This window comes from Danio rerio, chromosome 10 (genome assembly GCF_052040795.2).
Source record: "Danio rerio strain M-AB ecotype USA chromosome 10, GRCz13ab, whole genome shotgun sequence".
NCBI classification, from domain to species: Eukaryota; Metazoa; Chordata; class Actinopteri; order Cypriniformes; family Danionidae; genus Danio; species Danio rerio.
The window spans coordinates 13,132,452-13,154,752 of record NC_141030.1 but is presented as its reverse complement, the minus strand read 5'-3'; positions in this window follow the sequence as shown (position 1 = coordinate 13,154,752).

The following is a 22,301-nucleotide window of genomic DNA, read 5'->3' as shown; positions in this document are numbered from 1 at the left end:
CATAGATTTTCACTTGCAACTTGCTTTAACATGTTTAACAGTGCATGAAATGTTGTCTAAAACAAAAAAGAATGATGCATTTTATAGCTGGATCAAATTTTATTACATTCTGAATTGGACGTTGAAAATGAGCTTATCTCAGCCAGCCGAGAGGTCAAATCACAGTAATGCAACCTCAGTCAGAGACATAGATTTTCACTTGCAACTTGCTTTAACATGTTTAACAGTGCATAAAATGTTGTCTAAAACAAAAAAGAATGATGCATTTTATGGCTGGATCTGGTTTTATTACATTCTGAATTGGACGTTGAAAATGAGCTTATCTCAGCCAGCAGAGAGGTCAAATCACAGTAATGCAAACTCAGTCAGAGACTTAGATTTTCACTTGCAACTTGCTTTAACATGTTTAACAGTGCATGAAATGTTGTCTAAAACAAAAAAGAATGATGCATTTTATGGCTGGATCTGGTTTTATTACATTCTGAATTGGACGTTGAAAATGAGCTTATCTCAGCCAGCAGAGAGGTCAAATCACAGTAATGCAAACTCAGTCAGAGACATAGATTTTCACTTGCAACTTGCTTTAACATGTTTAACAGTGCAAGAAATGTTGTCTAAAACAAAAAAGAATGATGCATTTTATAGCTGGATCTGGTTTTATTACATTCTGAATTGGACGTTGAAAATGAGCTTATCTCAGCCAGCAGAGAGGTCAAATCACAGTAATGCAAACTCAGTCAAAGACATAGATTTTCACTTGCAACTTGCTTTACCATGTTTAACAGTGCATGAAATGTTGTCTAAAACAAAAAAGAATGATGCATTTTATGGCTGGATCTGTTTTTATCACTTTCTGAATTGGACGTTGAAAATGAGCTTATCTCAGCCAGCAGATAGGTCAAATCACAGTAATGCAAACTCAGTCAGAGACATAGATTTTCACTTGCAACTTGCTTTAACATGTTTAACAGTGCATGAAATGTTGTCTAAAACAAAAAAGAATGATGCATTTTATGGCTGGATCTGGTTTTATTACATTCTGAATTGGACGTTAAAAATGAGCTTATCTCAGCCAGCAGAGAGGTCAAATCACAGTAATGCAAACTCAGTCAGATACATAGATTTTCACTTGCAACTTGCTTTAACATGTTTAACAGTGCATGAAATGTTGTCTAAAACAAAAAAGAATGATGCATTTTATAGCTGGATCAGGTTTTATTACATTCTGAATTGGACGTTGAAAATGAGCTTATCTCAGCCAGCAGAGAGGTCAAATCACAGTAATGCAAACTCAGTCAGAGACATAGATTTTCACTTGCAACTTGCTTTAACATGTTTAACAGTGCATGAAATGTTGTCTAAAACAAAAAAGAATGATGCATTTTATAGCTGGATCAGGTTTTATTACATTCTGAATTGGACGTTGAAAATGAGCTTATCTCAGCCAGCAGAGAGGTCAAATCACAGTAATGCAAACTCAGTCAGAGACATAGATTTTCACTTGCAACTTGCTTTAACATGTTTAACAGTGCATGAAATGTTGTCTAAAACAAAAAAGAATGATGCATTTTATGGCTGGATCTGGTTTTATTACATTCTGAATTGGACGTTGAAAATGAGCTTATCTCAGCCAGCAGAGAGGTCAAATCACAGTAATGCAAACTCAGTCAGAGACATAGATTTTCACTTGCAACTTGCTTTAACATGTTTAACAGTGCATGAAATGTTGTCTAAAACAAAAAAAAATGATGCATTTTATAGCTGGATCAGGTTTTATTACATTCTGAATTGGACGTTGAAAATGAGCTTATCTCAGCCAGCAGAGAGGTCAAATCACAGTAATGCAAACTCAGTCAGAGACATAGATTTTCACTTGCAACTTGCTTTAACATGTTTAACAGTGCATGAAATGTTGTCTAAAACAAAAAAAAAATGATGCATTTTATAGCTGGATCAGGTTTTATTATATTCTGAATTGGACGTTGAAAATGAGCTTATCTCAGCCAGCAGAGAGGTCAAATCACAGTAATGCAAACTCAGTCAGAGACATAGATTTTCACTTGCATCTTGCTTTAACATGTTTAACAGTGCATGAAATGTTGTCTAAAACAAAAAAGAATGATGCATTTTATGGCTGGATCTGGTTTTATTACATTCTGAATTGGACGTTGAAAATGAGCTTATCTCAGCCAGCAGAGAGGTCAAATCACAGTAATGCAAACTCAGTCAGAGACATAGATTTTCACTTGCAACTTGCTTTAACATGTTTAACAGTGCATGAAATGTTGTCTAAAACAAAAAAGAATGATGCATTTTATAGCTGGATCAAGTTTTATTACATTCTGAATTGGACGTTGAAAATGAGCTTATCTCAGCCAGCAGAGAGGTCAAATCACAGTAATGCAAACTCAGTCAGAGACATAGATTTTCACTTGCAACTTGCTTTAACATGTTTAACAGTGCATGAAATGTTGTCTAAAACAAAAAAGAATGATGCATTTTATAGCTGGATCAAGTTTTATTACATTCTGAATTGGACGTTGAAAATGAGCTTATCTCAGCCAGCAGAGAGGTCAAATCACAGTAATGCAAACTCAGTCAGAGACATAGATTTTCACTTGCAACTTGCTTTAACATGTTTAACAGTGCATGAAATGTTGTCTAAAACAAAAAAGAATGATGCATTTTATGGCTGGATCTGGTTTTATTACATTCTGAATTGGACGTTGAAAATGAGCTTATCTCGGCCAGCAGAGAGGTCAAATCACAGTAATGCAAACTCAGTCAGAGACATAGATTTTCACTTGCAACTTGCTTTAACATGTTTAACAGTGCAAGAAATGTTGTCTAAAAAAAAAAGAATGATGCATTTTATAGCTGGATCTGGTTTTATTACATTCTGAATTGGACGTTGAAAATAAGCTTATCTCAGCCAGCAGAGAGGTCAAATCACAGTAATGCAACCTCAGTCAGAGACATAGATTTTCACTTGCAACTTGCTTTAACATGTTTAACAGTGCATGAAATGTTGTCTAAAACAAAAAAGAATAATGCATTTTATGGCTGGATCTGTTTTTATCACTTTCTGAATTGGACGTTGAAAATGAGCTTATCTCAGCCAGCAGATAGGTCAAATCACAGTAATGCAAACTCAGTCAGAGACATAGATTTTCACTTGCAACTTGCTTTAACATGTTTAACAGTACATGAAATGTTGTCTAAAACAAAAAAGAATGATGCATTTTATGGCTGGATCTGGTTTTATTACATTCTGAATTGGACGTTGAAATTGAGCTTATCTCAGCCAGCAGAGAGGTCAAATCACAGTAATGCAAACTCAGTCAGAGACATAGATTTTCACTTGCAACTTGCTTTAACATGTTTAACAGTGCATGAAATGTTGTCTAAAACAAAAAAGAATGATGCATTTTATGGCTGGATCTGGTTTTATTACATTCTGAATTGGACGTTAAAAATGAGCTTATCTCAGCCAGCAGAGAGGTCAAATCACAGTAATGCAAACTCAGTCAGAGACATAGATTTTCACTTGCAACTTGCTTTAACATGTTTAACAGTGCATGAAATGTTGTCTAAAACAAAAAAGAATGATGCATTTTATAGCTGGATCAGGTTTTATTACATTCTGAATTGGACGTTGAAAATGAGCTTATCTCAGCCAGCAGAGAGGTCAAATCACAGTAATGCAAACTCAGTCAGAGACATAGATTTTCACTTGCAACTTGCTTTAACATGTTTAACAGTGCATGAAATGTTGTCTAAAACAAAAAAGAATGATGCATTTTATAGCTGGATCAGGTTTTATTACATTCTGAATTGGACGTTGAAAATGAGCTTATCTCAGCCAGCAGAGAGGTCAAATCACAGTAATGCAAACTCAGTCAGAGACATAGATTTTCACTTGCAACTTGCTTTAACATGTTTAACAGTGCATAAAATGTTGTCTGAAACAAAAAAGAATGATGCATTTTATAGCTGGATCTGGTTTTATTACATTCTGAATTGGACGTTGAAAATGAGCTTATCTCGGCCAGCAGAGAGGTCAAATCACAGTAATGCAAACTCAGTCAGAGACATAGATTTTCACTTGCAACTTGCTTTAACATGTTTAACAGTGCAAGAAATGTTGTCTAAAAAAAAAAGAATGATGCATTTTATAGCTGGATCTGGTTTTATTACATTCTGAATTGGACGTTGAAAATAAGCTTATCTCAGCCAGCAGAGAGGTCAAATCACAGTAATGCAACCTCAGTCAGAGACATAGATTTTCACTTGCAACTTGCTTTAACATGTTTAACAGTGCATGAAATGTTGTCTAAAACAAAAAAGAATAATGCATTTTATGGCTGGATCTGTTTTTATCACTTTCTGAATTGGACGTTGAAAATGAGCTTATCTCAGCCAGCAGATAGGTCAAATCACAGTAATGCAAACTCAGTCAGAGACATAGATTTTCACTTGCAACTTGCTTTAACATGTTTAACAGTGCATGAAATGTTGTCTAAAACAAAAAAGAATGATGCATTTTATGGCTGGATCTGGTTTTATTACATTCTGAATTGGACGTTGAAATTGAGCTTATCTCAGCCAGCAGAGAGGTCAAATCACAGTAATGCAAACTCAGTCAGAGACATAGATTTTCACTTGCAACTTGCTTTAACATGTTTAACAGTGCATGAAATGTTGTCTAAAACAAAAAAGAATGATGCATTTTATGGCTGGATCTGGTTTTATTACATTCTGAATTGGACGTTAAAAATGAGCTTATCTCAGCCAGCAGAGAGGTCAAATCACAGTAATGCAAACTCAGTCAGAGACATAGATTTTCACTTGCAACTTGCTTTAACATGTTTAACAGTGCATGAAATGTTGTCTAAAACAAAAAAGAATGATGCATTTTATAGCTGGATCAGGTTTTATTACATTCTGAATTGGACGTTGAAAATGAGCTTATCTCAGCCAGCAGAGAGGTCAAATCACAGTAATGCAAACTCAGTCAGAGACATAGATTTTCACTTGCAACTTGCTTTAACATGTTTAACAGTGCATGAAATGTTGTCCAAAACAAAAAAGAATGATGCATTTTATAGCTGGATCAGGTTTTATTACATTCTGAATTGGACGTTGAAAATGAGCTTATCTCAGCCAGCAGAGAGGTCAAATCACAGTAATGCAAACTCAGTCAGAGACATAGATTTTCACTTGCAACTTGCTTTAACATGTTTAACAGTGCATAAAATGTTGTCTGAAACAAAAAAGAATGATGCATTTTATAGCTGGATCTGGTTTTATTACATTCTGAATTGGACGTTGAAAATGAGCTTATCTCAGCCAGCAGAAATGTCAAATCACAGTAATGCAAACTCAGTCAGAGACATAGATTTTCACTTGCAACTTGCTTTAACATGTTTAACAGTGCATGAAATGTTGTCTAAAACAAAAAAGAATGATGCATTTTATAGCTGGATCAGGTTTTATTATATTCTGAATTGGACGTTGAAAATGAGCTTATCTCAGCCAGCAGAGAGGTCAAATCACAGTAATGCAAACTCAGTCAGAGACATAGATTTTCACTTGCATCTTGCTTTAACATGTTTAACAGTGCATGGAATGTTGTCTAAAACAAAAAAGAATGATGCATTTTATGGCTGGATCTGGTTTTATTACATTCTGAATTGGACGTTGAAAATGAGCTTATCTCAGCCAGCAGAGAGGTCAAATCACAGTAATGCAAACTCAGTCAGAGACATAGATTTTTACTTGCAACTTGCTTTAACATGTTTAACAGTGCATGAAATGTTGTCTAAAACAAAAAAGAATGATGCATTTTATAGCTGGATCAAGTTTTATTACATTCTGAATTGGACGTTGAAAATGAGCTTATCTCAGCCAGCAGAGAGGTCAAATCACAGTAATGCAAACTCAGTCAGAGACATAGATTTTCACTTGCAACTTGCTTTAACATGTTTAACAGTGCATGAAATGTTGTCTAAAACAAAAAAGAATGATGCATTTTATAGCTGGATCAGGTTTTATTACATTCTGATCTGGACGTTGAAAATGAGCTTATCTCAGCCAGCAGAGAGGTCAAATCACAGTAATGCAAACTCAGTCAGAGACATAGATTTTCACTTGCAACTTGCTTTAACATGTTTAACAGTGCATGAAATGTTGTCTAAAACAAAAAAGAATGATGCATTTTATGGCTGGATCTGGTTTTATTACATTCTGAATTGGACGTTGAAAATGAGCTTATCTCAGCCAGCAGAGAGGTCAAATCACAGTAATGCAAACTCAGTCAGAGACATAGATTTTCACTTGCAACTTGCTTTAACATGTTTAACAGTGCATGAAATGTTGTCTAAAACAAAAAAGAATGATGCATTTTATAGCTGGATCAGGTTTTATTACATTCTGAATTGGACGTTGAAAATGAGCTTATCTCAGCCAGCAGAGAGGTCAAATCACAGTAATGCAAACTCAGTCAGAGACATAGATTTTCACTTGCAACTTGCTTTAACATGTTTAACAGTGCATAAAATGTTGTCTGAAACAAAAAAGAATGATGCATTTTATAGCTGGATCTGGTTTTATTACATTCTGAATTGGACGTTGAAAATGAGCTTATCTCAGCCAGCAGAAATGTCAAATCACAGTAATGCAAACTCAGTCAGAGACATAGATTTTCACTTGCAACTTGCTTTAACATGTTTAACAGTGCATGAAATGTTGTCTAAAACAAAAAAGAATGATGCATTTTATAGCTGGATCAGGTTTTATTATATTCTGAATTGGACGTTGAAAATGAGCTTATCTCAGCCAGCAGAGAGGTCAAATCACAGTAATGCAAACTCAGTCAGAGACATAGATTTTCACTTGCATCTTGCTTTAACATGTTTAACAGTGCATGGAATGTTGTCTAAAACAAAAAAGAATGATGCATTTTATGGCTGGATCTGGTTTTATTACATTCTGAATTGGACGTTGAAAATGAGCTTATCTCAGCCAGCAGAGAGGTCAAATCACAGTAATGCAAACTCAGTCAGAGACATAGATTTTTACTTGCAACTTGCTTTAACATGTTTAACAGTGCATGAAATGTTGTCTAAAACAAAAAAGAATGATGCATTTTATAGCTGGATCAAGTTTTATTACATTCTGAATTGGACGTTGAAAATGAGCTTATCTCAGCCAGCAGAGAGGTCAAATCACAGTAATGCAAACTCAGTCAGAGACATAGATTTTCACTTGCAACTTGCTTTAACATGTTTAACAGTGCATGAAATGTTGTCTAAAACAAAAAAGAATGATGCATTTTATAGCTGGATCAGGTTTTATTACATTCTGATCTGGACGTTGAAAATGAGCTTATCTCAGCCAGCAGAGAGGTCAAATCACAGTAATGCAAACTCAGTCAGAGACATAGATTTTCACTTGCAACTTGCTTTAACATGTTTAACAGTGCATGAAATGTTGTCTAAAACAAAAAAGAATGATGCATTTTATGGCTGGATCTGGTTTTATTACATTCTGAATTGGACGTTGAAAATGAGCTTATCTCAGCCAGCAGAGAGGTCAAATCACAGTAATGCAAACTCAGTCAGAGACATAGATTTTCACTTGCAACTTGCTTTAACATGTTTAACAGTGCATGAAATGTTGTCTAAAACAAAAAAGAATGATGCATTTTATGGCTGGATCTGGTTTTATTACATTCTGAATTGGACGTTGAAAATGAGCTTATCTCAGCCAGCAGAGAGGTCAAATCACAGTAATGCAAACTCAGTCAGAGACATAGATTTTCACTTGCAACTTGCTTTAACATGTTTAACAGTGCATGAAATGTTGTCTAAAACAAAAAAAAATGATGCATTTTATAGCTGGATCAGGTTTTATTATATTCTGAATTGGACGTTAAAAATGAGCTTATCTCAGCCAGCAGAGAGGTCAAATCACAGTAATGCAAACTCAGTCAGAGACATAGATTTTCACTTGCAACTTGCTTTAACATGTTTAACAGTGCATGAAATGTTGTCTAAAACAAAAAAGAATGATGCATTTTATGGCTGGATCTGGTTTTATTACATTCTGAATTGGACGTTGAAAATGAGCTTATCTCAGCCAGCAGAGAGGTCAAATCACAGTAATGCAAACTCAGTCAGAGACATAGATTTTCACTTGCAACTTGCTTTAACATGTTTAACAGTGCATGAAATGTTGTCTAAAACAAAAAAGAATGATGCATTTTATGGCTGGATCTGTTTTTATCACTTTCTGAATTGGACGTTGAAAATGAGCTTATCTCAGCCAGCAGAGAGGTCAAATCACAGTAATGCAAACTCAGTCAGAGACATAGATTTTCACTTGCAACTTGCTTTAACATGTTTAACAGTGCATGAAATGTTGTCTAAAACAAAAAAGAATGATGCATTTTATGGCTGGATCTGGTTTTATTACATTCTGAATTGGACGTTGAAAATGAGCTTATCTCAGCCAGCAAAGAGGTCAAATCACAGTAATGCAAACTCAGTCAGAGACATAGATTTTCACTTGCAACTTGCTTTAACATGTTTAACAGTGCATGAAATGTTGTCTAAAACAAAAAAGAATGATGCATTTTATGGCTGGATCTGGTTTTATTACATTCTGAATTGGACGTTGAAAATGAGCTTATCTCAGCCAGCAAAGAGGTCAAATCACAGTAATGCAAACTCAGTCAGAGACATAGATTTTCACTTGCAACTTGCTTTAACATGTTTAACAGTGCATGAAATGTTGTCTAAAACAAAAAAGAATGATGCATTTTATGGCTGGATCTGGTTTTATTACATTCTGAATTGGACGTTGAAAATGAGCTTATCTCAGCCAGCAGAGAGGTCAAATCACAGTAATGCAAACTCAGTCAGAGACATAGATTTTCACTTGCAACTTGCTTTAACATGTTTAACAGTGCATGAAATGTTGTCTAAAACAAAAAAGAATGATGCATTTTATAGCTGGATCTGGTTTTATTACATTCTGAATTGGACGTTGAAAATAAGCTTATCTCAGCCAGCAGAGAGGTCAAATCACAGTAATGCAACCTCAGTCAGAGACATAGATTTTCACTTGCAACTTGCTTTAACATGTTTAACAGTGCATGAAATGTTGTCTAAAACAAAAAAGAATAATGCATTTTATGGCTGGATCTGTTTTTATCACTTTCTGAATTGGACGTTGAAAATGAGCTTATCTCAGCCAGCAGATAGGTCAAATCACAGTAATGCAAACTCAGTCAGAGACATAGATTTTCACTTGCAACTTGCTTTAACATGTTTAACAGTGCATAAAATGTTGTCTGAAACAAAAAAGAATGATGCATTTTATAGCTGGATCTGGTTTTATTACATTCTGAATTGGACGTTGAAAATGAGCTTATCTCAGCCAGCAGAAATGTCAAATCACAGTAATGCAAACTCAGTCAGAGACATAGATTTTCACTTGCAACTTGCTTTAACATGTTTAACAGTGCATGAATTGTTGTCTAAAACAAAAAAGAATGATGCATTTTATGGCTGGATCACTTTCTGAATTGGACGTTGAAAATGAGCTTATCTCAGCCAGCAGAGAGGTCAAATCACCGTAATGCAAACTCAGTCAGAGACATAGATTTTCACCTGCAACTTGCTTTAACATGTTTACAAGTGCATGAAATGTTGTCTAAAACAAAAAAGAATGATGCATTGTATGGCTGGATCTGTTTTATCACTTTCTGAATTGGACGTTGAAAATGAGCTTATCTCAGCCAGCATAGAGGTCAAATCACAGTAATGCAAACTCAGTCAGAGACATAGATTTTCACTTGCAACTTGCTTTAACATGTTTAACAGTGCATAAAATGTTGTCTGAAACAAAAAAGAATGATGCATTTTATAGCTGGATCTGGTTTTATTACATTCTGAATTGGACGTTGAAAATGAGCTTATCTCAGCCAGCAGAAATGTCAAATCACAGTAATGCAAACTCAGTCAGAGACATAGATTTTCACTTGCAACTTGCTTTAACATGTTTAACAGTGCATGAATTGTTGTCTAAAACAAAAAAGAATGATGCATTTTATGGCTGGATCACTTTCTGAATTGGACGTTGAAAATGAGCTTATCTCAGCCAGCAGAGAGGTCAAATCACAGTAATGCAAACTCAGTCAGAGACATAGATTTTCACTTGCAACTTGCTTTAACATGTTTAACAGTGCATGAAATGTTGTCTAAAACAAAAAAAATGATGCATTTTATAGCTGGATCAGGTTTTATTATATTCTGAATTGGACGTTGAAAATGAGCTTATCTCAGCCAGCAGAGAGGTCAAATCACAGTAATGCAAACTCAGTCAGAGACATAGATTTTCACTTGCAACTTGCTTTAACATGTTTAACAGTGCATGAAATGTTGTCTAAAACAAAAAAGAATGATGCATTTTATGGCTGGATCTGGTTTTATTACATTCTGAATTGGACGTTGAAAATGAGCTTATCTCAGCCAGCAAAGAGGTCAAATCACAGTAATGCAAACTCAGTCAGAGACATAGATTTTCACTTGCAACTTGCTTTAACATGTTTAACAGTGCATGAAATGTTGTCTAAAACAAAAAAGAATGATGCATTTTATGGCTGGATCTGGTTTTATTACATTCTGAATTGGACGTTGAAAATGAGCTTATCTCAGCCAGCAGAGAGGTCAAATCACAGTAATGCAAACTCAGTCAGAGACATAGATTTTCACTTGCAACTTGCTTTAACATGTTTAACAGTGCAAGAAATGTTGTCTAAAAAAAAAAAGAATGATGCATTTTATAGCTGGATCTGGTTTTATTACATTCTGAATTGGACGTTGAAAATAAGCTTATCTCAGCCAGCAGAGAGGTCAAATCACAGTAATGCAACCTCAGTCAGAGACATAGATTTTCACTTGCAACTTGCTTTAACATGTTTAACAGTGCATAAAATGTTGTCTGAAACAAAAAAGAATGATGCATTTTATAGCTGGATCTGGTTTTATTACATTCTGAATTGGACGTTGAAAATGAGCTTATCTCAGCCAGCAGAAATGTCAAATCACAGTAATGCAATCTCAGTCAGAGACATAGATTTTCACTTGCAACTTGCTTTAACATGTTTAACAGTGCATGAAATGTTGTCTAAAACAAAAAAGAATGATGCATTTTATAGCTGGATCAGGTTTTATTATATTCTGAATTGGACGTTGAAAATGAGCTTATCTCAGCCAGCAGAGAGGTCAAATCACAGTAATGCAAACTCAGTCAGAGACATAGATTTTCACTTGCATCTTGCTTTAACATGTTTAACAGTGCATGGAATGTTGTCTAAAACAAAAAAGAATGATGCATTTTATGGCTGGATCTGGTTTTATTACATTCTGAATTGGACGTTGAAAATGAGCTTATCTCAGCCAGCAGAGAGGTCAAATCACAGTAATGCAAACTCAGTCAGAGACATAGATTTTTACTTGCAACTTGCTTTAACATGTTTAACAGTGCATGAAATGTTGTCTAAAACAAAAAAGAATGATGCATTTTATAGCTGGATCAAGTTTTATTACATTCTGAATTGGACGTTGAAAATGAGCTTATCTCAGCCAGCAGAGAGGTCAAATCACAGTAATGCAAACTCAGTCAGAGACATAGATTTTCACTTGCAACTTGCTTTAACATGTTTAACAGTGCATGAAATGTTGTCTAAAACAAAAAAGAATGATGCATTTTATAGCTGGATCAGGTTTTATTACATTCTGATCTGGACGTTGAAAATGAGCTTATCTCAGCCAGCAGAGAGGTCAAATCACAGTAATGCAAACTCAGTCAGAGACATAGATTTTCACTTGCAACTTGCTTTAACATGTTTAACAGTGCATGAAATGTTGTCTAAAACAAAAAAGAATGATGCATTTTATGGCTGGATCTGGTTTTATTACATTCTGAATTGGACGTTGAAAATGAGCTTATCTCAGCCAGCAGAGAGGTCAAATCACAGTAATGCAAACTCAGTCAGAGACAAAGATTTTCACTTGCAACTTGCTTTAACATGTTTAACAGTGCATGAAATGTTGTCTAAAACAAAAAAGAATGATGCATTTTATAGCTGGATCAGGTTTTATTACATTCTGAATTGGACGTTGAAAATGAGCTTATCTCAGCCAGCAGAGAGGTCAAATCACAGTAATGCAAACTCAGTCAGAGACATAGATTTTCACTTGCAACTTGCTTTAACATGTTTAACAGTGCATAAAATGTTGTCTGAAACAAAAAAGAATGATGCATTTTATAGCTGGATCTGGTTTTATTACATTCTGAATTGGACGTTGAAAATGAGCTTATCTCAGCCAGCAGAAATGTCAAATCACAGTAATGCAAACTCAGTCAGAGACATAGATTTTCACTTGCAACTTGCTTTAACATGTTTAACAGTGCATGAAATGTTGTCTAAAACAAAAAAGAATGATGCATTTTATAGCTGGATCAGGTTTTATTATATTCTGAATTGGACGTTGAAAATGAGCTTATCTCAGCCAGCAGAGAGGTCAAATCACAGTAATGCAAACTCAGTCAGAGACATAGATTTTCACTTGCATCTTGCTTTAACATGTTTAACAGTGCATGGAATGTTGTCTAAAACAAAAAAGAATGATGCATTTTATGGCTGGATCTGGTTTTATTACATTCTGAATTGGACGTTGAAAATGAGCTTATCTCAGCCAGCAGAGAGGTCAAATCACAGTAATGCAAACTCAGTCAGAGACATAGATTTTTACTTGCAACTTGCTTTAACATGTTTAACAGTGCATGAAATGTTGTCTAAAACAAAAAAGAATGATGCATTTTATAGCTGGATCAAGTTTTATTACATTCTGAATTGGACGTTGAAAATGAGCTTATCTCAGCCAGCAAAGAGGTCAAATCACAGTAATGCAAACTCAGTCAGAGACATAGATTTTCACTTGCAACTTGCTTTAACATGTTTAACAGTGCATGAAATGTTGTCTAAAACAAAAAAGAATGATGCATTTTATAGCTGGATCAGGTTTTATTACATTCTGATCTGGACGTTGAAAATGAGCTTATCTCAGCCAGCAGAGAGGTCAAATCACAGTAATGCAAACTCAGTCAGAGACATAGATTTTCACTTGCAACTTGCTTTAACATGTTTAACAGTGCATGAAATGTTGTCTAAAACAAAAAAGAATGATGCATTTTATGGCTGGATCTGGTTTTATTACATTCTGAATTGGACGTTGAAAATGAGCTTATCTCAGCCAGCAGAGAGGTCAAATCACAGTAATGCAAACTCAGTCAGAGACATAGATTTTCACTTGCAACTTGCTTTAACATGTTTAACAGTGCATGAAATGTTGTCTAAAACAAAAAAGAATGATGCATTTTATGGCTGGATCTGGTTTTATTACATTCTGAATTGGACGTTGAAAATGAGCTTATCTCAGCCAGCAGAGAGGTCAAATCACAGTAATGCAAACTCAGTCAGAGACATAGATTTTCACTTGCAACTTGCTTTAACATGTTTAACAGTGCATGAAATGTTGTCTAAAACAAAAAAAAATGATGCATTTTATAGCTGGATCAGGTTTTATTATATTCTGAATTGGACGTTAAAAATGAGCTTATCTCAGCCAGCAGAGAGGTCAAATCACAGTAATGCAAACTCAGTCAGAGACATAGATTTTCACTTGCAACTTGCTTTAACATGTTTAACAGTGCATGAAATGTTGTCTAAAACAAAAAAGAATGATGCATTTTATGGCTGGATCTGGTTTTATTACATTCTGAATTGGACGTTGAAAATGAGCTTATCTCAGCCAGCAGAGAGGTCAAATCACAGTAATGCAAACTCAGTCAGAGACATAGATTTTCACTTGCAACTTGCTTTAACATGTTTAACAGTGCATGAAATGTTGTCTAAAACAAAAAAGAATGATGCATTTTATGGCTGGATCTGTTTTTATCACTTTCTGAATTGGACGTTGAAAATGAGCTTATCTCAGCCAGCAGAGAGGTCAAATCACAGTAATGCAAACTCAGTCAGAGACATAGATTTTCACTTGCAACTTGCTTTAACATGTTTAACAGTGCATGAAATGTTGTCTAAAACAAAAAAGAATGATGCATTTTATGGCTGGATCTGGTTTTATTACATTCTGAATTGGACGTTGAAAATGAGCTTATCTCAGCCAGCAAAGAGGTCAAATCACAGTAATGCAAACTCAGTCAGAGACATAGATTTTCACTTGCAACTTGCTTTAACATGTTTAACAGTGCATGAAATGTTGTCTAAAACAAAAAAGAATGATGCATTTTATGGCTGGATCTGGTTTTATTACATTCTGAATTGGACGTTGAAAATGAGCTTATCTCAGCCAGCAAAGAGGTCAAATCACAGTAATGCAAACTCAGTCAGAGACATAGATTTTCACTTGCAACTTGCTTTAACATGTTTAACAGTGCATGAAATGTTGTCTAAAACAAAAAAGAATGATGCATTTTATGGCTGGATCTGGTTTTATTACATTCTGAATTGGACGTTGAAAATGAGCTTATCTCAGCCAGCAGAGAGGTCAAATCACAGTAATGCAAACTCAGTCAGAGACATAGATTTTCACTTGCAACTTGCTTTAACATGTTTAACAGTGCATGAAATGTTGTCTAAAACAAAAAAGAATGATGCATTTTATAGCTGGATCTGGTTTTATTACATTCTGAATTGGACGTTGAAAATAAGCTTATCTCAGCCAGCAGAGAGGTCAAATCACAGTAATGCAACCTCAGTCAGAGACATAGATTTTCACTTGCAACTTGCTTTAACATGTTTAACAGTGCATGAAATGTTGTCTAAAACAAAAAAGAATAATGCATTTTATGGCTGGATCTGTTTTTATCACTTTCTGAATTGGACGTTGAAAATGAGCTTATCTCAGCCAGCAGATAGGTCAAATCACAGTAATGCAAACTCAGTCAGAGACATAGATTTTCACTTGCAACTTGCTTTAACATGTTTAACAGTGCATAAAATGTTGTCTGAAACAAAAAAGAATGATGCATTTTATAGCTGGATCTGGTTTTATTACATTCTGAATTGGACGTTGAAAATGAGCTTATCTCAGCCAGCAGAAATGTCAAATCACAGTAATGCAAACTCAGTCAGAGACATAGATTTTCACTTGCAACTTGCTTTAACATGTTTAACAGTGCATGAATTGTTGTCTAAAACAAAAAAGAATGATGCATTTTATGGCTGGATCACTTTCTGAATTGGACGTTGAAAATGAGCTTATCTCAGCCAGCAGAGAGGTCAAATCACCGTAATGCAAACTCAGTCAGAGACATAGATTTTCACCTGCAACTTGCTTTAACATGTTTACAAGTGCATGAAATGTTGTCTAAAACAAAAAAGAATGATGCATTGTATGGCTGGATCTGTTTTATCACTTTCTGAATTGGACGTTGAAAATGAGCTTATCTCAGCCAGCATAGAGGTCAAATCACAGTAATGCAAACTCAGTCCGAGACATAGATTTTCACTTGCAACTTGCTTTAACATGTTTAACAGTGCATAAAATGTTGTCTGAAACAAAAAAGAATGATGCATTTTATAGCTGGATCTGGTTTTATTACATTCTGAATTGGACGTTGAAAATGAGCTTATCTCAGCCAGCAGAAATGTCAAATCACAGTAATGCAAACTCAGTCAGAGACATAGATTTTCACTTGCAACTTGCTTTAACATGTTTAACAGTGCATGAATTGTTGTCTAAAACAAAAAAGAATGATGCATTTTATGGCTGGATCACTTTCTGAATTGGACGTTGAAAATGAGCTTATCTCAGCCAGCAGAGAGGTCAAATCACAGTAATGCAAACTCAGTCAGAGACATAGATTTTCACTTGCAACTTGCTTTAACATGTTTAACAGTGCATGAAATGTTGTCTAAAACAAAAAAGAATGATGCATTTTATGGCTGGATCTGTTTTTATCACTTTCTGAATTGGACGTTGAAAATGAGCTTATCTCAGCCAGCAGAGAGGTCAAATCACAGTAATGCAAACTCAGTCAGAGACATAGATTTTCACTTGCAACTTGCTTTAACATGTTTAACAGTGCATGAAATGTTGTCTAAAACAAAAAAGAATGATGCATTTTATGGCTGGATCTGGTTTTATTACATTCTGAATTGGACGTTGAAAATGAGCTTATCTCAGCCAGCAAAGAGGTCAAATCACAGTAATGCAAACTCAGTCAGAGACATAGATTTTCACTTGCAACTTGCTTTAACATGTTTAACAGTGCATGAAATGTTGTCTAAAACAAAAAAGAATGATGCATTTTATGGCTGGATCTGGTTTTATTACATTCTGAATTGGACGTTGAAAATGAGCTTATCTCAGCCAGCAGAGAGGTCAAATCACAGTAATGCAAACTCAGTCAGAGACATAGATTTTCACTTGCAACTTGCTTTAACATGTTTAACAGTGCAAGAAATGTTGTCTAAAAAAAAAAAGAATGATGCATTTTATAGCTGGATCTGGTTTTATTACATTCTGAATTGGACGTTGAAAATAAGCTTATCTCAGCCAGCAGAGAGGTCAAATCACAGTAATGCAACCTCAGTCAGAGACATAGATTTTCACTTGCAACTTGCTTTAACATGTTTAACAGTGCATGAAATGTTGTCTAAAACAAAAAAGAATAATGCATTTTATGGCTGGATCTGTTTTTATCACTTTCTGAATTGGACGTTGAAAATGAGCTTATCTCAGCCAGCAGATAGGTCAAATCACAGTAATGCAAACTCAGTCAGAGACATAGATTTTCACTTGCAACTTGCTTTAACATGTTTAACAGTGCATGAAATGTTGTCTAAAACAAAAAAGAATGATGCATTTTATGGCTGGATCTGGTTTTATTACATTCTGAATTGGACGTTGAAAATGAGCTTATCTCAGCCAGCAGAGAGGTCAAATCACAGTAATGCAAACTCAGTCAGAGACATAGATTTTCACTTGCAACTTGCTTTAACATGTTTAACAGTGCATGAAATGTTGTCTAAAACAAAAAAGAATGATGCATTTTATGGCTGGATCTGGTTTTATTACATTCTGAATTGGACGTTAAAAATGAGCTTATCTCAGCCAGCAGAGAGGTCAAATCACAGTAATGCAAACTCAGTCAGAGACATAGATTTTCACTTGCAACTTGCTTTAACATGTTTAACAGTGCATGAAATGTTGTCTAAAACAAAAAAGAATGATGCATTTTATAGCTGGATCAGGTTTTATTACATTCTGAATTGGACGTTGAAAATGAGCTTATCTCAGCCAGCAGAGAGGTCAAATCACATTAATGCAAACTCAGTCAGAGACATAGATTTTCACTTGCAACTTGCTTTAACATGTTTAACAGTGCATGAAATGTTGTCTAAAACAAAAAAAAATGATGCATTTTATAGCTGGATCAGGTTTTATTATATTCTGAATTGGACGTTGAAAATGAGCTTATCTCAGCCAGCAGAGAGGTCAAATCACAGTAATGCAAACTCAGTCAGAGACATAGATTTTCACTTGCAACTTGCTTTAACATGTTTAACAGTGCATGAAATGTTGTCTAAAACAAAAAAGAATGATGCATTTTATGGCTGGATCTGGTTTTATTACATTCTGAATTGGACGTTGAAAATGAGCTTATCTCAGCCAGCAGAGAGGTCAAATCACAGTAATGCAAACTCAGTCAGAGACATAGATTTTCACTTGCAACTTGCTTTAACATGTTTAACAGTGCATGAAATGTTGTCTAAAACAAAAAAGAATGATGCATTTTATGGCTGGATCTGTTTTTATCACTTTCTAAATTGGACGTTGAAAATGAGCTTATCTCAGCCAGCAGAGAGGTCAAATCACAGTAATGCAAACTCAGTCAGAGACATAGATTTTCACTTGCAACTTGCTTTAACATGTTTAACAGTGCATGAAATGTTGTCTAAAACAAAAAAGAATGATGCATTTTATGGCTGGATCGGGTTTTATTACATTCTGAATTGGACGTTGAAAATGAGCTTATCTCAGCCAGCAAAGAGGTCAAATCACAGTAATGCAAACTCAGTCAGAGACATAGATTTTCACTTGCAACTTGCTTTAACATGTTTAACAGTGCATGAAATGTTGTCTAAAACAAAAAAGAATGATGCATTTTATGGCTGGATCTGGTTTTATTACATTCTGAATTGGACGTTGAAAATGAGCTTATCTCAGCCAGCAAAGAGGTCAAATCACAGTAATGCAAACTCAGTCAGAGACATAGATTTTCACTTGCAACTTGCTTTAACATGTTTAACAGTGCATGAAATGTTGTCTAAAACAAAAAAGAATGATGCATTTTATGGCTGGATCTGGTTTTATTACATTCTGAATTGGACGTTGAAAATGAGCTTATCTCAGCCAGCAGAGAGGTCAAATCACAGTAATGCAAACTCAGTCAGAGACATAGATTTTCACTTGCAACTTGCTTTAACATGTTTAACAGTGCAAGAAATGTTGTCTAAAAAAAAAAGAATGATGCATTTTATAGTTGGATCTGGTTTTATTACATTCTGAATTGGACGTTGAAAATAAGCTTATCTCAGCCAGCAGAGAGGTCAAATCACAGTAATGCAACCTCAGTCAGAGACATAGATTTTCACTTGCAACTGGCTTTAACATGTTTAACAGTGCATGAAATGTTGTCTAAAACAAAAAAGAATAATGCATTTTATGGCTGGATCTGTTTTTATCACTTTCTGAATTGGACGTTGAAAATGAGCTTATCTCAGCCAGCAGATAGGTCAAATCACAGTAATGCAAACTCAGTCAGAGACATAGATTTTCACTTGCAACTTGCTTTAACATGTTTAACAGTGCATGAAATGTTGTCTAAAACAAAAAAGAATGATGCATTTTATGGCTGGATCTGGTTTTATTACATTCTGAATTGGACGTTGAAAATGAGCTTATCTCAGCCAGCAGAGAGGTCAAATCACAGTAATGCAAACTCAGTCAGAGACATAGATTTTCACTTGCAACTTGCTTTAACATGTTTAACAGTGCATGAAATGTTGTCTAAAACAAAAAAGAATGATGCATTTTATGGCTGGATCTGGTTTTATTACATTCTGAATTGGACGTTAAAAATGAGCTTATCTCAGCCAGCAGAGAGGTCAAATCACAGTAATGCAAACTCAGTCAGAGACATAGATTTTCACTTGCAACTTGCTTTAACATGTTTAACAGTGCATGAAATGTTGTCTAAAACAAAAAAGAATGATGCATTTTATAGCTGGATCAGGTTTTATTACATTCTGAATTGGACGTTGAAAATGAGCTTATCTCAGCCAGCAGAGAGGTCAAATCACAGTAATGCAAACTCAGTCAGAGACATAGATTTTCACTTGCAACTTGCTTTAACATGTTTAACAGTGCATAAAATGTTGTCTGAAACAAAAAAGAATGATGCATTTTATAGCTGGATCTGGTTTTATTACATTCTGAATTGGACATTGAAAATGAGCTTATCTCAGCCAGCAGAAATGTCAAATCACAGTAATGCAAACTCAGTCAGAGACATAGATTTTCACTTGCAACTTGCTTTAACATGTTTAACAGTGCATGAATTGTTGTCTAAAACAAAAAAGAATGATGCATTTTATGGCTGGATCACTTTCTGAATTGGACATTGAAAATGAGCTTATCTCAGCCAGCAGAGAGGTCAAATCACAGTAATGCAAACTCAGTCAGAGACATAGATTTTCACTTGCAACTTGCTTTAACATGTTTAACAGTGCATGAAATGTTGTCTAAAACAAAAAAAATGATGCATTTTATAGCTGGATCAGGTTTTATTATATTCTGAATTGGACGTTGAAAATGAGCTTATCTCAGCCAGCAGAGAGGTCAAATCACAGTAATGCAAACTCAGTCAGAGACATAGATTTTCACTTGCAACTTGCTTTAACATGTTTAACAGTGCATGAAATGTTGTCTAAAACAAAAAAGAATGATGCATTTTATGGCTGGATCTGTTTTTATCACTTTCTGAATTGGACGTTGAAAATGAGCTTATCTCAGCCAGCAGAGAGGTCAAATCACAGTAATGCAAACTCAGTCAGAGACATAGATTTTCACTTGCAACTTGCTTTAACATGTTTAACAGTGCATGAAATGTTGTCTAAAACAAAAAAGAATGATGCATTTTATGGCTGGATCTGGTTTTATTACATTCTGAATTGGACGTTGAAAATGAGCTTATCTCAGCCAGCAAAGAGGTCAAATCACAGTAATGCAAACTCAGTCAGAGACATAGATTTTCACTTGCAACTTGCTTTAACATGTTTAACAGTGCATGAAATGTTGTCTAAAACAAAAAAGAATGATGCATTTTATGGCTGGATCTGGTTTTATTACATTCTGAATTGGACGTTGAAAATGAGCTTATCTCAGCCAGCAGAGAGGTCAAATCACAGTAATGCAAACTCAGTCAGAGACATAGATTTTCACTTGCAACTTGCTTGTTTAACAGTGCAAGAAATGTTGTCTAAAAAAAAAAAGAATGATGCATTTTATAGCTGGATCTGGTTTTATTACATTCTGAATTGGACGTTGAAAATAAGCTTATCTCAGCCAGCAGAGAGGTCAAATCACAGTAATGCAACCTCAGTCAGAGACATAGATTTTCACTTGCAACTTGCTTTAACATGTTTAACAGTGCATGAAATGTTGTCTAAAACAAAAAAGAATAATGCATTTTATGGCTGGATCTGTTTTTATCACTTTCTGAATTGGACGTTGAAAATGAGCTTATCTCAGCCAGCAGATAGGTCAAATCACAGTAATGCAAACTCAGTCAGAGACATAGATTTTCACTTGCAACTTGCTTTAACATGTTTAACAGTGCATGAAATGTTGTCTAAAACAAAAAAGAATGATGCATTTTATGGCTGGATCTGGTTTTATTACATTCTGAATTGGACGTTGAAAATGAGCTTATCTCAGCCAGCAGAGAGGTCAAATCACAGTAATGCAAACTCAGTCAGAGACATAGATTTTCACTTGCAACTTGCTTTAACATGTTTAACAGTGCATGAAATGTTGTCTAAAACAAAAAAGAATGATGCATTTTATGGCTGGATCTGGTTTTATTACATTCTGAATTGGACGTAAAAAATGAGCTTATCTCAGCCAGCAGAGAGGTCAAATCACAGTAATGCAAACTCAGTCAGAGACATAGATTTTCACTTGCAACTTGCTTTAACATGTTTAACAGTGCATGAAATGTTGTCTAAAACAAAAAAGAATGATGCATTTTATAGCTGGATCAGGTTTTATTACATTCTGAATTGGACGTTGAAAATGAGCTTATCTCAGCCAGCAGAGAGGTCAAATCACAGTAATGCAAACTCAGTCAGAGACATAGATTTTCACTTGCAACTTGCTTTAACATGTTTAACAGTGCATAAAATGTTGTCTGAAACAAAAAAGAATGATGCATTTTATAGCTGGATCTGGTTTTATTACATTCTGAATTGGACGTTGAAAATGAGCTTATCTCAGCCAGCAGAAATGTCAAATCACAGTAATGCAAACTCAGTCAGAGACATAGATTTTCACTTGCAACTTGCTTTAACATGTTTAACAGTGCATGAATTGTTGTCTAAAACAAAAAAGAATGATGCATTTTATGGCTGGATCACTTTCTGAATTGGACGTTGAAAATGAGCTTATCTCAGCCAGCAGAGAGGTCAAATCACAGTAATGCAAACTCAGTCAGAGACATAGATTTTCACTTGCAACTTGCTTTAACATGTTTAACAGTGCATGAATTGTTGTCTAAAACAAAAAAGAATGATGCATTTTATGGCTGGATCACTTTCTGAATTGGACGTTGAAAATGAGCTTATCTCAGCCAGCAGAGAGGTCAAATCACCGTAATGCAAACTCAGTCAGAGACATAGATTTTCACCTGCAACTTGCTTTAACATGTTTACAAGTGCATGAAATGTTGTCTAAAACAAAAAAGAATGATGCATTGTATGGCTGGATCTGTTTTATCACTTTCTGAATTGGACGTTGAAAATGAGCTTATCTCAGCCAGCATAGAGGTCAAATCACAGTAATGCAAACTCAGTCAGAGACATATATTTTCACTTGCAACTTGCTTTAACATGTTTAACAGTGCATGAAATGTTGTCTAAAACA